This window comes from Schistocerca serialis, chromosome 1, assembly GCF_023864345.2.
Source record: "Schistocerca serialis cubense isolate TAMUIC-IGC-003099 chromosome 1, iqSchSeri2.2, whole genome shotgun sequence".
Classification (NCBI taxonomy): Eukaryota; Metazoa; Arthropoda; class Insecta; order Orthoptera; family Acrididae; genus Schistocerca; species Schistocerca serialis.
Window position 1 is genome coordinate 1,285,395,336 of NC_064638.1, and position 14,235 is coordinate 1,285,409,570.

Here is a 14,235-nt window from a genome sequence, read left to right on the forward strand (position 1 = left end):
CCATGCCACTTTCCTCGACGTTGACCTCCATCTGTCCAATGGCAAGCTTCACACATTGGTCCACATCAAACCCACCAACAAGCAACAGTACCTCCATTTCGACAGCTGCCACCCATTCCATATCAAACGGTCATTTCCCTACAGTTAGGTCTTCGTGGCAAACGAATCAGCTCTAGTCCTGAATCCCTGAACCATTATACCAATAACCTGAAAACAGCTTTCGCATCGCGCAACTACCCTCCCGACCTGGTACAGAAGCAAATAACTAGAGCCACTTCCTCATCCCTTCAAACCCAGAACCTCGCACAGAAGAACCCCAAAAGTGCCCCACTTTCCAGGACTGAATACTTTCCACGACTGGATCAGACTCTGAATGTGGCTCTCCAGCAGGCATACGACTTCCTCAAACCCTGCCCTGAAATGAGATCCATCCTTCATGAAATCCTCCCCACTCCACCAAGAGTGTCTTTCCACCATCCACCTAACCTTCGTAACCTCTTGGCTCATCCCTATGAAATCCCCAAACCACCTTCCCTACCCTCTGGCTCCTACCCTTGTAACTGCCCCCCGGTGTAAGACCTGTCCCATGCACCCTCCTACCACCACCTACTCCAGTCCTGTAACCCGGAAGGTGTACACGATCAAAGGCAGAGCCACGTGTGAAAGCACCCACGTGATTTACCAACTGACATGCCTACACTGTGAAGCCCTCTATGTGGGAATGACCAGCAACAAACTGCCCATTCACATGAATGGACACAGGCAGACAGTGTTTGTTGGTAATGAGGATCACCCTGTGGCTAGACATGCCTTGGTGCACGGCCAGCACATCTTGGCACAGTGTTATACCGTCCAGGTTATCTGGATACTTCCCACTGACACCAACCTATCAGAACTCCGGAGATGGGAACTTGCCCTTCAATATATTCTCTCTTCCCATTACCCACGAGGCCTCAACCTCCGCTAATTTCAAGTTGCCGCCACTCATACCTCACCTGTCTTTCAACAACATCTTTGCCTCTTTACTTCTGCCTTGACTGACATCTCTGCCCAAACTCTTTGCCTTTACAAATGTCTGCTTGTGTCTGTGTATGTGTGGATGGATATGTGTGTGTGCGTGAGTGTATACCTGTCCTTTTTTCCCCCTAAGGTATTTCCGCTCCCAGGATTGGAATGACTCCTTACCTTCTCCCTTAAAACCCACATCCTTTCGTCTTTCCCGCTCCTTCCCTCTTTCCTGATGAAGCAACTGTTTGTTGCGAAAGCTTGAATTTTGTGTGTATGTTTTTTATTGTCTCTATCAACATACCAACACTTTTGTTTGGTAAGTTACAGCATCTTTGTTATATATATATAAGTTGGTTCTACTGAGAAATTCATCAATGGAGTAGGAGTTGGCCACCAATAAATTCATTAGGCTTCTCTTAAACTGAATTTAATTGGTTTTTAAGATTTAAAATTTTTATGGCTGCTGGCAAGTTATTGAAAATGTGTGTTCCTGAATAATGCACACCTTTTTGTACAAGAGTAAGTGACTTTAAATCCTTGTGAAGATTATTCTCATTTTTAGTATTGATTCCATGAATTGAGCTGTTGATTTGAAAAAGTGATATATTTTTAATGACAAATGTCATTAAGGAAAAAAGATACAGGGTGTTACAAAAAGGCATGGCCAAAGTTTCAGGAAACATTCCTCACACAAAAAGAAAGAAAATATGTTATGTGGACATGTGTCCGGAAACGCTTACTTTCCATGTTAAAGATCATTTTATTACTTCTCTGCAAATCACATTAATCATAGAATGGAAACACACAGCAACAGAACGTACCAGTGTGACTTCAAACACTTTGTTACAGGAAATGTTCAAAATGTCCTCCGTTAGCGAGGATACTTCCATCCACCCTCCGTCGCATGGGATCCCTGATGCGCTGATGAAGCCCTGGAGAATGTCGTATTGTATCACAGCTGTCCACAATATGAGCACAAAGAGTTTCTACATTTGGTACCGGGGTTGTGTAGACAAGAGCTTTCAAATGCCCCCATAAATGAAAGTCAAGAGGGTTGAGGTCAGGAGAGTGTGGAGGCCATGGAATTGGTCCACCTCTATCAATCCATCGGTCACCGAATCTGTTGTTGAGAAGCGTACGAACACTTCGACTGAAATGTGCAGAGCTCCATCGTGCATGAACCACATGTTGTGTCGTACTTGTAAAGGCACATGTTCTAGCAGCACAGGTAGGGAATCCTGTATGAAACCATGATAATGTGCTCTATTGACGTAGGTGGAAGGACATGGGGCCCAATCAAGACATCACCAACAATGCCTGCCCAAACGTTCACAGAAAATCTGTGTTGATGACGTGATTGCACAATTGCATGCGGATTCTCGTCAGCCTACACATGTTGATTGTGAAAATTTACAATTTGATCACGTTGGAATGAAGCATCATCCGTAAAGAGAACATTTGCACTGAAATGAGGACACATCGTTGGATGAACTATTCATAGAAGTGTACCCGTGGAGACCAATCAGCTGCTGATAGTGCCTGCACACACTGTACATGGTACGGAAAGAACTGGTTCTGCCATAGCACTCTCCATACAGTGACGTGGTCAACGTTACCTTGTACAGCAGCAACTTCTCTGACGCTGACATTAGGGTTATCGTCAACTGCACAATGAATTGCCTCGTCCATTGCAGGTGGTCGTTCTAGGTCTTCCCCAGTTGCGAGTCATAGGCCGGAATCTTCCGTGCTCCGTAAGACACCGATCAATTGTTTCGAACGTCTTCCTGTCGGGACACCTTCATTCTGGAAATCTGTCTCAATACAAACGTACTGCGCCATGGCTATTGCCCCGTGCCAATCCGTACATCAAATGGGCATCTGCCAACTTTGCATTTGTAAACATTGCACTGACTGCAAAACCACGTTCGTGATGAACACTAACCTGTTGATGCTACGTACAGATGTGCTTGATGCTAGTACTGTAGAGCAATGAGTCGCGTGTCAACACAAGCACCAAAGTCAACATTATCTTCCTTCAATTGGGCCAACTGGCAGTGAATCAAGGAAGTACAGTACATACTGACGAAACTAAAATGAGCTCTAACATGGAAATTAAGCATTTCCGGACACATGTCCACATAATGTCTTTTCTTTATTTGTGTGTGAGGAATGTTTCCTGAAAGTTTGGCCGTACCTTTTTGTAACACCCTGTATTGGGAATCAGTCAGTATCCCTAGTTCCCTAAACAGGCTTCTGCAGGATGTTCTTGAGTTCACACCACATATAACTCATACTGCACGTTTTTGTGCCCAGAAAACTTTAGCTTGGTCTGATAAATTACCCCAAAAAATAATCCCATATGACATTATGGAATGAAAGTAAGCACAGTATGCCAGCTTTTTCATTTTTATATCCCCTATGTCTGACACAATTCGCACTGCCAATAGAGATTTGTTAAGACACTTCAGCAGTTCTGTGGTGTGCTCCTCCCAGTTCAATTTATTATCAAAGTGTAATCCCAAGAATTTAACACTGTCCACTTCTTCCATCTGCTTGTCATCATATGTTAGACATATACTCAGGGGATACCCCTTATAAGTTCTCGACTGCATGTAGTGTGTTTTTTCAAAGTTTAGTGACAAAGAATTGTCTACGAACCAGTGCTTAACGTCCACAAATATTTTACTAGCCAATCTTTCTAAGACTACATTTGATTTGCTATTTACTGCAATGTTTGTATTATTGGCAAACAAAACGAACTTGGCGTCTGATAATGTTACTGATGAAAGGTCATTGATATACACAAGATAAAGTAAGGGCCCTAAAATGGAACCTTGTGGGACTCCACATGTAATTAGTTCCCAGTTGGATGATGCCTGATAGCTTAATACATGTCTCTTTCCTAATAACACCCTTTGTTTCCTGCCAGAGATATAAGATTTAAACCATTTTGCAGCATTTCCTGTTACACCATAATATTCTAATTGACTGAAAAGGATATTGTGATTTACACAGTCAAATGCTTTTGACAGATCACAAAATATACCAGTTGCCTGCAATTTTTTTGTCTAATGAATTAAGCACATTTTCACTGTAAGTGTAGATAGCCATCTCAACATCAGAATCCTTTATAAATCCGAACTGTGACTTTGACAGTATATTATTTGAGATAAGATGGCTACAAAAGCCAATTGTAAATTACTTTTTCAAAAATTTTTGAGAATGCTAGCAAAAGTGAAACTGGATAGGAATTTTATGCTATTTCTTTATCTCCCTTCTTAAACAGTGGCTTAACTTCAGCATATTTCAACCATTCAGGAAATATTCCACTGATAAACGACTGGTTGCACAGATAGCTTAATATATTACTTAACTCAGAATCACATTCTTTCATTAACTTTTTTGATATTTCATCATACCCACTAGATGTTTTTGATTTTAATGATTTTATGATGGACATTTTTTCTGCTGGGGTACTGAGGGTCAAATTCATATTATGGAAGTTATTTGAAATGTCTGGTCTGAGGCATTCCAGAGCAGCATCTTCAGAACCTGACAACCCCATCTTGTCAGTAACAGTTGTAAAATGTTTGTTAAAAAGTTCTGCAACACTATACACATTTAATGCTATGTATCCCTCTTCGTGTCTGGTTCTACCGGTCTCCTCCTTCACTATATCCAATTTGTCCTTATTTTGTTATCTGATATGACTATCTTTTCCTTGTAATATATTTGCTTTGATGTCCGTATAACAGTCTTTGATATTTTTCAGTATTTCTTGTAATGAGCTATAGCATCTACATCAAACTATTTCTGTTTTGGAATGACAGATACAGTTTTCTTCTTGCTTTACAAGATACCCCTATTCCTTGAGTAATCCATGGCTTCTTTGTAGACTTTGCTCTAACCTTAGTTAGTTTTGGGGGGAAAACAGTGTTCAAATAAGATAAGCACTTTATTAGCAAAAGTGTTATATTTTTCATTCATGCCATGAGCACTGTAAACAGCAGTCCAGTGAATGTCTTTGAAGAGTGTCCTAAAATAATCAATTTTTGGATTATTGATTACCCTCTTTAGCTCAGAGTTAACAGATTTTATATCCTGTTCAGTATTAACATTTAACAGAAGGAACTGAGAGACCATTGACTATTGGTTTTGTAATATAATTTCCTTCATTGGACTTTCCTCTAAAGATATTATCAATGGCTATTTGTGAGCAATTGGCTAACCTAGAGGGGAACTTTACAGTAGGAATTAAGTTGAATGATAGAGTTACTAACTCAAATAAGTTCTTATTGGGAGAGCCTTTAAGGAAATCTACAATGAAATCGCCAGCAACCACTATTTTTTTGTTTTTGGTTGTTAATGGGCCAGTACAGCTTCAAGGTGGTTCATGAACAGATTAAAGTTACCTGCAAGTGCTCGATATACACTTAATATTATGAAGGAATATAATAGAGGGAAACATTCCACGTGGGAAAAATATATCTAAAAACAAAGATGATGAGACTTACCAAACAAAAGCGCAGGCAGGTCGATAGACACACAAAGAAACACAAACATACACACAAAATTCAATGGTTGCTTCATCAGGAAAGAGGGAAGGAGCAGGAAAGACGAAAGGATGTGGGTTTTAAGGGAGAGGGTAAGGAGTCATTCCAATCCCGGGAGCGGAAAGACTTACCTTAGGGAAAAAAAAGGACAGGTATACACTCACACACACACACATATCCATCCGCACATACACAGACACAAGTAGACATGTGTAAAGGCAAAGAGTTTGGGCAGAGATGTCAGTCGAGGCGGAAGTAAGGAGGCAAAGATGTTGTTGAAAGACAGGTGAGGTATGAGTGGCGGCAACTTGAAATTAGCAGAGGTTGTGAGGCCTGGCGGATAACGAGAAGAGAGGATATACTGAAGGGCAAGTTTCCATCTCTGGAGTTCTGACAGGTTGGTGTTAGTGGGAAGTATCCAGATAACCCGGACGGTGTAACACTGTGCCAAGATGTGCTGGCCGTGCACCAAGGCATGTTTAGCCACAGGGTGATCCTCATTACCAACAAACACTGTCTGCCTGTGTCCATTCATGCAAATGGACAGTTTGTTGCTGGTCATTCCCACATAGAAAGCTTCACAGTGTAGGCAGGTCAGTTGGTAAATCACCTGGGTGCTTTCACACGTGGCTCTGCCCTTGATCATGTACACCTTCCGGGTTACAGGACTGGAGTAGGTGGTGGTGGGAGAGTGCATGGGACAGGTTTTACACCAGGGGCAGTTACAAGGGTAGGAGACAGAGGGTAGGGAAGGTGGTTTGGGGATTTCATAGGGATGAACTAAGAGGTTACGAAGGTTAGGTGGACGGCGGAAAGACACTCTTGGTGGAGTGGGGAGGATTTTATGAAGGATGGATCTCATTTCAGGGCAGGATTTGAGGAAGTCGTATCCCTGCTGGAGGGCCACATTCAGAGTCTGATCCAGTCCCGGAAAGTATCCTGTCACAAGTGGGGCACTTTTGGGGTTCTTCTGTGGCAGGTTCTGGGTTTGAAGGGATGAGGAAGTGGCTCTGGTTATTTGCTTCTGTATCAGGTAGGGAGGGTAGTTGCGGGATGCGAAAGCTGTTTTCAGGCTGTTGGTGTAATGGTTCAGGGATTCCGGACTGGAACAGATTCGTTTGCCACGAAGATCTAGGCTGTAGGGAAGGGACCATTTCATGTGGAATGGGTGGCAGCTGTCATAATGGAGGTACTGTTGCTTGTTGGTGGGTTTGATGTGGACAGACGTGTGAAGCTGGCCATTGGACAGGTGGAGGTCAACGTCAAGGAAAGTGGCATGGGATTTGGAGTAGGACCAGGTGAAACTGATGGAACCAAAGGAGTTGAGGTTGGAGAGGAAATTCTGGAGTTCTTCTTCACTGTGAGTCCAGATCATGAAGATGTCATCAATAAATCTGTACCAAACTTTGGGTTGGCAGGCCTGGGTAACCAAGAAGGCTTCCTCTAAGCGACCCATGAATAGGTTGGCGTACGAGGGGGCCATCCTGGTACCCATGGCTGTTCCCTTTAATTGTTGGTATGTCTGGCCTTCAAAAGTGAAGAAGTTGTGGGTCAGGATGAAGCTGGCTAAGGTAATGAGGAAAGAGGTTTTAGGTAGGGTGGCAGGTGATCGGCGTGAAAGGAAGTGCTCCATCGCAGCGAGGCCCTGGACATGCGGAATATTTGTGTATAAGGAAGTGGCATCAATGGTTACAAGGATGGTTTCCGGGGGTAACAGACTGGGTAAGGATTCCAGGCGTTTGAGAAAGTGGTTGGTGTCTTCGATGAAGGATAGGAGACTGCATGTAATGGGTTGAAGGTATTGATCTACGTAGAGAGAATTTTAGGAAGAAGGTAGAAGGTAGAGGTGCGGGGTGTTGGTGGGGTCAGGAGGTTGATGGAGTCAGGTGAAAGGTTTTGTAGGGGGCCTAAGGTTCTGAGGATTCCTTGAAGCTCCGCCTGGACATCAGTAATGGGATTACCTTGGCAAATTTTGTATGTGGTGTTGACTGAAAGCTGACGCAGTCCCTCAGCCACATACTCCCGATGATCAAGTACCACTGTTGTGAAACCCTTGTCCGCCAGAAGAATGACGATGAAACGGTCAGCCTTCAGATCACGGATAGCTTGGGCTTCAGCAGTGGTGATGTTGGGAGTAGGATTAAGGTTTTTTATGAAGGATTGAGAGGCAAGGCTGGAAGTCAGAAATTCCTGGAAAGTTTGTAGGGGTGATTTTGAGGAAGAGGACGTGGGTCCCGCTGTGATGGAGGACGGAACTGTTCCAGGCAGGGTTCAATTTGGATAGTGTCTTGGGGAGTTGGATTATTAGGAGTAGGATTAGGATCATTTTTCTTCGTGACAAAGTGATATTTCCAGCAGAGAGTATGAGTGTAGGACAGTAAATCTTTGACGAGGGCTGTTTGGTTGAATCTGGGAGTGGGGCTTTATTTTCATTTTCATTTCAGCCTCATGTTACACTTTCCACCTTCTCATACCATGTCACCCTCACAACACCCCTACAACGACCCCATTAAGTTTTATTTACATTCCCACCGCAAACATGCCTTTGCCCTAGCCAGATTACACTCCCATATTTTATTTTCTCAGGCTTGTCTGACATTTGGCATTACCCCCAAAGGCCTCACACTTAAAGTTCCCATCTCTGGCTGCAACACTTCTTTCCAGCAGTCCCTATACCAGTTCCAAACTGAACAATCCATTGCCCTCACCCACCTAATCCTTCACCTACACATCAGCCAATGAACACACCCGTCAACTCCTATTCTTAATAAAAGTCCTCAATTTTTCCTCTCCCACATCCACACCGGCTGTTCAGAGCATCCTCCTACAGGCCAACTGCAAATTAGAACAGCATGCCACACTCCACCTTAAAAAACTATCCAATCTCCTGTTTTCCCACCTCCGGAAAGGCAACTTTTCCAGCAAACCTCAACCTCCTCTCATTGCACACAAACCCAGTCTCTCCCATTTACTCAATCTCCCACTTCCAGCTCCACTCCCTCCAAAACCTCAAAATTCCAATCAACACAATCTGGAACCACAACACCCTAATTCAGTAGTTAACCTTTCCTCCAAACCTCTCTCCCAATCCAAAACCTCTGTCCTATCCAAAGGCCTCACCTTCAGCCCCACTCCCAGATTCAACCAAACAGCCCTCGTCAAAGATTTATTGTCCTACACTCGTACTCTCTGCTGGAAATATCACTTTGCCACGAAGAAAAATGATCCTAATCCTACTCCTAATGATCCAACTCCCCAAGACACTATCCAAATTGAACCCTGCCTGGAACAGTTCCGTCCTCCGTCACAGTGGGACCCACCTCCTCTTCCTCAAAATCACCACCTACAAGCCTTCCAGGAATTTCCGACTTCCAGCCTTACCTCTCAATCCTTCATAAAAAACCTTAATCCTACTCCCAACATCACCACTGCTGAAGCCCGAGCTATCCGTGATCTGAAGGCTGACTGTTCCATCGTCATTCTTCCGGCGGACAAGGATTCCACGACCATGGTACTTGATCATCGGGAGTATGTGGCTGAGGGACTGCGTCAGTTTTCAGACAACACCACATACAAAATTTGCCAAGGTAATCCCATTACTGATGTCCAGGCGGAGCTTCAAGGAATCCTCAGAACCTTAGGCCCCCTACAGAACCTTTCTCCTGACTCCGTCAACCTCCTGACCCCACCGACACCCCGCACCCCTACCTTCTACCTTCTTCCTAAAATTCACAAACCCAATCATCCTGGCCGCTCCATTGTAGCTGGTTACCAAGCCCCCACAGAACGTATCTCTGCCTACATAGATCAAAACCTTCAAACCATTACATGCAGTCTCCTATCCTTCATCAAAGACACCAACCACTTTCTCGAACACCTGGAATCCTTACCCAGTCTGTTACCCCCAGAAACCATCCTTGTAACCATTGATGCCACTTCCTTATACACAAATATTCCGCATGTCCAGGGCCTCGCTGCGATGGAGCACTTCCTTTCACGCCGATCACCTGCCACCCTACCTAAAACCTCTTTCCCCATTACCTTAGCCAGCTTCATCCTGACCCACAACTTCTTCACTTTTGAAGGCCAGACATACCAACAATTAAAGGGAACAGTCATGGGTACCAGGATGGCCCCTCATATGCCAACCTATTCATGGGTCGCTTAGAGAAAGCCTTCCTGGTTACCCAGGCCTGCCCACCCAAAGTTTGGTACAGATTTATTGATGACATCTTCATGATCTGGACTCACAGCGAAGAAGAACTCCAGAATTTCCTCTCCAACCTCAACTCGTTTGGTTCCATCAGATTCACCTGGTCCTACTCTAAATCCCATGCCACTTTCCTTGACGTTGACCTCCAACTGTCCAATGGCCAGCTTCACACGTCCGTCCACATCAAACCCACCAACAAGCAACAGTACCTCCATTATGACAGCTACCACCCATTCCACATGAAATGGTCCCTTCCCTACAGCCTAGGTCTTCGTGGCAAACGAATCTGTTCCAGTCCGGAATCCCTGAACCATTACACCAACAGCCTGAAAACAGCTTTCGCATCCCACAACTACCCTCCCTACCTGGTACAGAAGCAAATAACCAGAGCCACTTCCTCATCCCTTCAAACCCAGAACCTCCCACAGAAGAACCCCAAAAGTGCCCCACTTGTGACAGGATACTTTCCGGGACTGGATCAGGCTCTGAATGTGGCTCTCCAGCAGGGATACGACTTCCTCAAATCCTGCCCTGAAATGAGATCCATCCTTCATGAAATCCTCCTCACTCCACCAAGAGTGTCTTTCCGCCGTCCACCTAACCTTCGTAACCTCTTAGTTCATCCCTATGAAATCCCCAAACCACCTTCCCTACCCTCTGGCTCCTACCCTTGTAACCGCCCCTGGTATAAGACCTGTCCCATGCACTCTCCCACCACCACCTACTCCAGTCCTGTAACCCGGAAGGTGTACACGATCAAAGGCAGAGCCACGTGTGAAAGCACGCACGTGATTTACCAACTGACCTGCCTACACTGTGAAGCTTTCTATGTGGGAATGACCAGCAACAAACTGTCCATTTGCATGAATGGACACAGGCAGACAGTGTTTGTTGGTAATGAGGATCACCCTGTGGCTAAACATGCCTTGGTGCACGGCCAGCACATCTTGGCACAGTGTTACACCGTCCGGGTTATCTGGATACTTCCCACTAACACCAACCTGTCAGAACTCCAGAGATGGGAACTTGCCCTTCAGTATATCCTCTCTTCTCGTTATCCGCCAGGCCTCAACCTCCGCTAATTTTAAGTTGCCGCCACTCATACCTCACCTGTCTTTCAACAACATCTTTGCCTCCTTACTTCCGCCTCGACTGACATCTCTGCCCAAACTCTTTGCCTTTACACATGTCTGCTTGTGTCTGTGTATGTGCGGATGGATATGTGTGTGTGTGTGAGTGTATACCTGTCCTTTTTTTCCCTTAAGGTAAGTCTTTCCGCTCCCGGGATTGGAATGACTCCTTACCCTCTCCCTTAAAACCCACATCCTTTCGTCTTTCCTGCTCCTTCCCTCTTTCCTGATGAAGCAACCATTGAATTTTGTGTGTATGTTTGTGTTTCTTTGTGTGTCTATCGACCTGCCAGCGCTTTTGTTTGGTGAGTCTCATCATATTATGAAGGATTTTTGTGAAATTCTACTTCTGTTGCACTTGCTTCCATATGCTGTTCTAGGCAAAATTTATGAATGTCTATGTTCAATCAATCAATCAATCGAGATCTTTACTCATCCATTAAGAATATACATAGTATGGATGTAGTCAGTTACAATATAGTTTCTTACCTTTAATTTGGTTCAAAAACTTGGATAACAAATACAAATATTTTATATAAGTATATAAAAATAATATTACTTTTCATATTCAGATATTCTTCAATGCTATAAAAACTATGTGTTAGTAAAAATTGTTTAAGATCTACCTTGAATTTATGAAATTCTTTAAGTTTCTTTGTTGTAGAAGGCAATGCACTAAAAAGTATTTTGGGTTGGTAGAGTGCTCTTTTGTTGGTGTCTCGGTGAAAATCATACCTGTTTCTTGTTTCATGGTTATGGGCCTGATTATGTAATGTTAAAAATTCATATATTTATAAATCTATAAGCTGGGAAGAGTCATTATTTTAAATTCTTTAAATATTTCCCTGCATGACACTCTGCAGGGCATCCCTTTTTAGAAGTTTGAAAGCTTTTTTTGCCATACCTGTATTTCCTCAGAAGATCACACCATATCTAAGCAAACTGTTCATGCAAGCATAATAGGCACACAAGAATGAATCAGTGTTGCAACATTCCCGAAGCATTCTTAGCACATAGCAGCATGTACTTAATTTTTTACTCAAAACTTCTAGATGCTTTTCCCATCTCAAGTGCTCATCCACCCATATACCGAGGAATTTTGTGTATGGAGCTTGTGCAATAACATAGTTCCCTAACTCAGCTTTCACTTTTCTTCTAGCTTTACTTTTAATATTACTGAAACTCATCAATACCGTTTTATCCTTATTTATGATCAAAGCATTATCACTAAACCATTTTCCTGTCTCATTTATTGCCCTAGAGACACTCTGCTTAGATCATCCTCAGTGTATCCTCTTATAAAAATGCTAGTGTCATCAGTGAACATATCTGCAGCAGTACAGTTTGTACACTGTCTGATGGAGAAAATAAATGAGGGATATGAAACGGCAGGAGTGTTTTTAGATCTTTCCAAAGCGTTTGACAGAGTCCATCATGGCGCTCTTTTAAGTAAACTTGCTTATAATGGTGTCAGTGGGAAACTGTTGCTTTTAATAGAATCTTACCTTAAAGATAGACAACAATGCACAGAAGTTGTGTATGATAATGGAGAGGTAATTGCAAAAAGAAGATCAAAGATAAGGAACATAAATTTTGGTGTGCCACAAGGCTCTATCTTGGGCCCCTTCTTGTTTATTTGCTACGTGAATGATTTCCCAAAAGTATTAGACACCAGTCATCGTATTACTATGTATGCTGATGACACCTCTGGGGTTTTCTGGGCACGTAGTAATGATGACCTAAATTCAGTGGTACAGAATTTTGTTGAAAAAGCCCAAACACATTTTGAAAAAGAAAACCTGAGGGTCAATATTAACAAAACTAATTTAATTTATTTTAAGACAAGTAGTTCAAATAAAAATACTGTTCTAAATGAGGACATTCAGGAAAATACCTGTTCAGAATGTAAATTTCTGGGGATATATATAGATGACAGACTTTCATGGAATCAGCAAACAGATCATGTCTGTGGTAAAATAACATCTAGTCTGTATTTACTAAGGAGATTAGTTCAATATTTAGATATCGAAGCAATAAAAATAGCGTATTTTGGGTTGGTGTATCCCCATCTATCTTATGGAATTGTATTGTGGGGTGGGTGTAGCCAATACAATATAAAAAGGGTATTTGTATTGCAGAAAAGAGTAATAAGAACTATGGCAAAATTAAGACCCAGAACTTCATGTAAAAACCTGTTTATTAAGTTTAATATTATGACTATCTATGCAGTATATATGTTTCAATCAATATTATTAGTGAAAAAAGACAAAAAAGTGACAAACAGGAATATGGAAATCCATGATTACAATACAAGACAAAAATCAGACTTTCATATGGTGAGCAGACAATTGAATCTAACAACAAATACCCCATTCATTAAGGGAGCAATATTTTATAATTCTCTGCCAAACAACCTGAAACAGCTTTCTGGTAGAATTTTTAAAAACGAGTTAAAAAAATGGCTTGTATTGAAGTATGGGGTGGGTGTAGCCAATACAATATAAAAAGGGTATTTGTATTGCAGAAAAGAGTAATAAGAACTATGGCAAAAGTAAGACCCAGAACTTCATGTAAAAACCTGTTTATTAATAAACAGGTTTTTACATGAAGTTCTGGGTCTTACTTTTGCCATAGTTCTTATTACTCTTTTCTGCAATACAAATACCCTTTTTATATTGTATTGGCTACACACATGCATGACTATCTATGCAGTATATATGTTTCAATCAATATTATTAGTGAAAAAAGACAAAAAAGTGACAAACAGGAATATGGAAATCCATGATTACAATACAAGACAAAAATCAGACTTTCATATGGTGAGCAGACGATTGAATCTAACAACAAATACCCCATTCATTAAGGGAGCAATATTTTATGATTCTCTGCCAAACAACCTGAAACAGCTTTCTGGTAGAATTTTTAAAAACGAGTTAAAAAAATAGCTTGTATTGAAGTGCCCATACAGTATGGTGCTGACATGATTTGACCTCAGGAATGCTATATTAAATATACTTAAATGATATTTACTTAGTAGCATGTAATCTATTTATATTGTGTATCAATAATCTGAATGTAATTATTATAACATTGCCCATGCATGTTAAATACATGTTTCGAGCTGTAAGATAAATAAAAATAAATAAATAAATAAATCACGGTTTCTGCAACTGTCAGACGGTTTGGCAAATCATTTATGTACACCAAGAACAACAGAGGGCCTAACACGGAAGCCTGGGGCACTCCATAGCTAGTATTTTTTTTTTTTTTTTAATCTGAAAGATACTCTTTGCCTTCATGACATATTTGTACTTTCTGTTGTCTGTCGGAG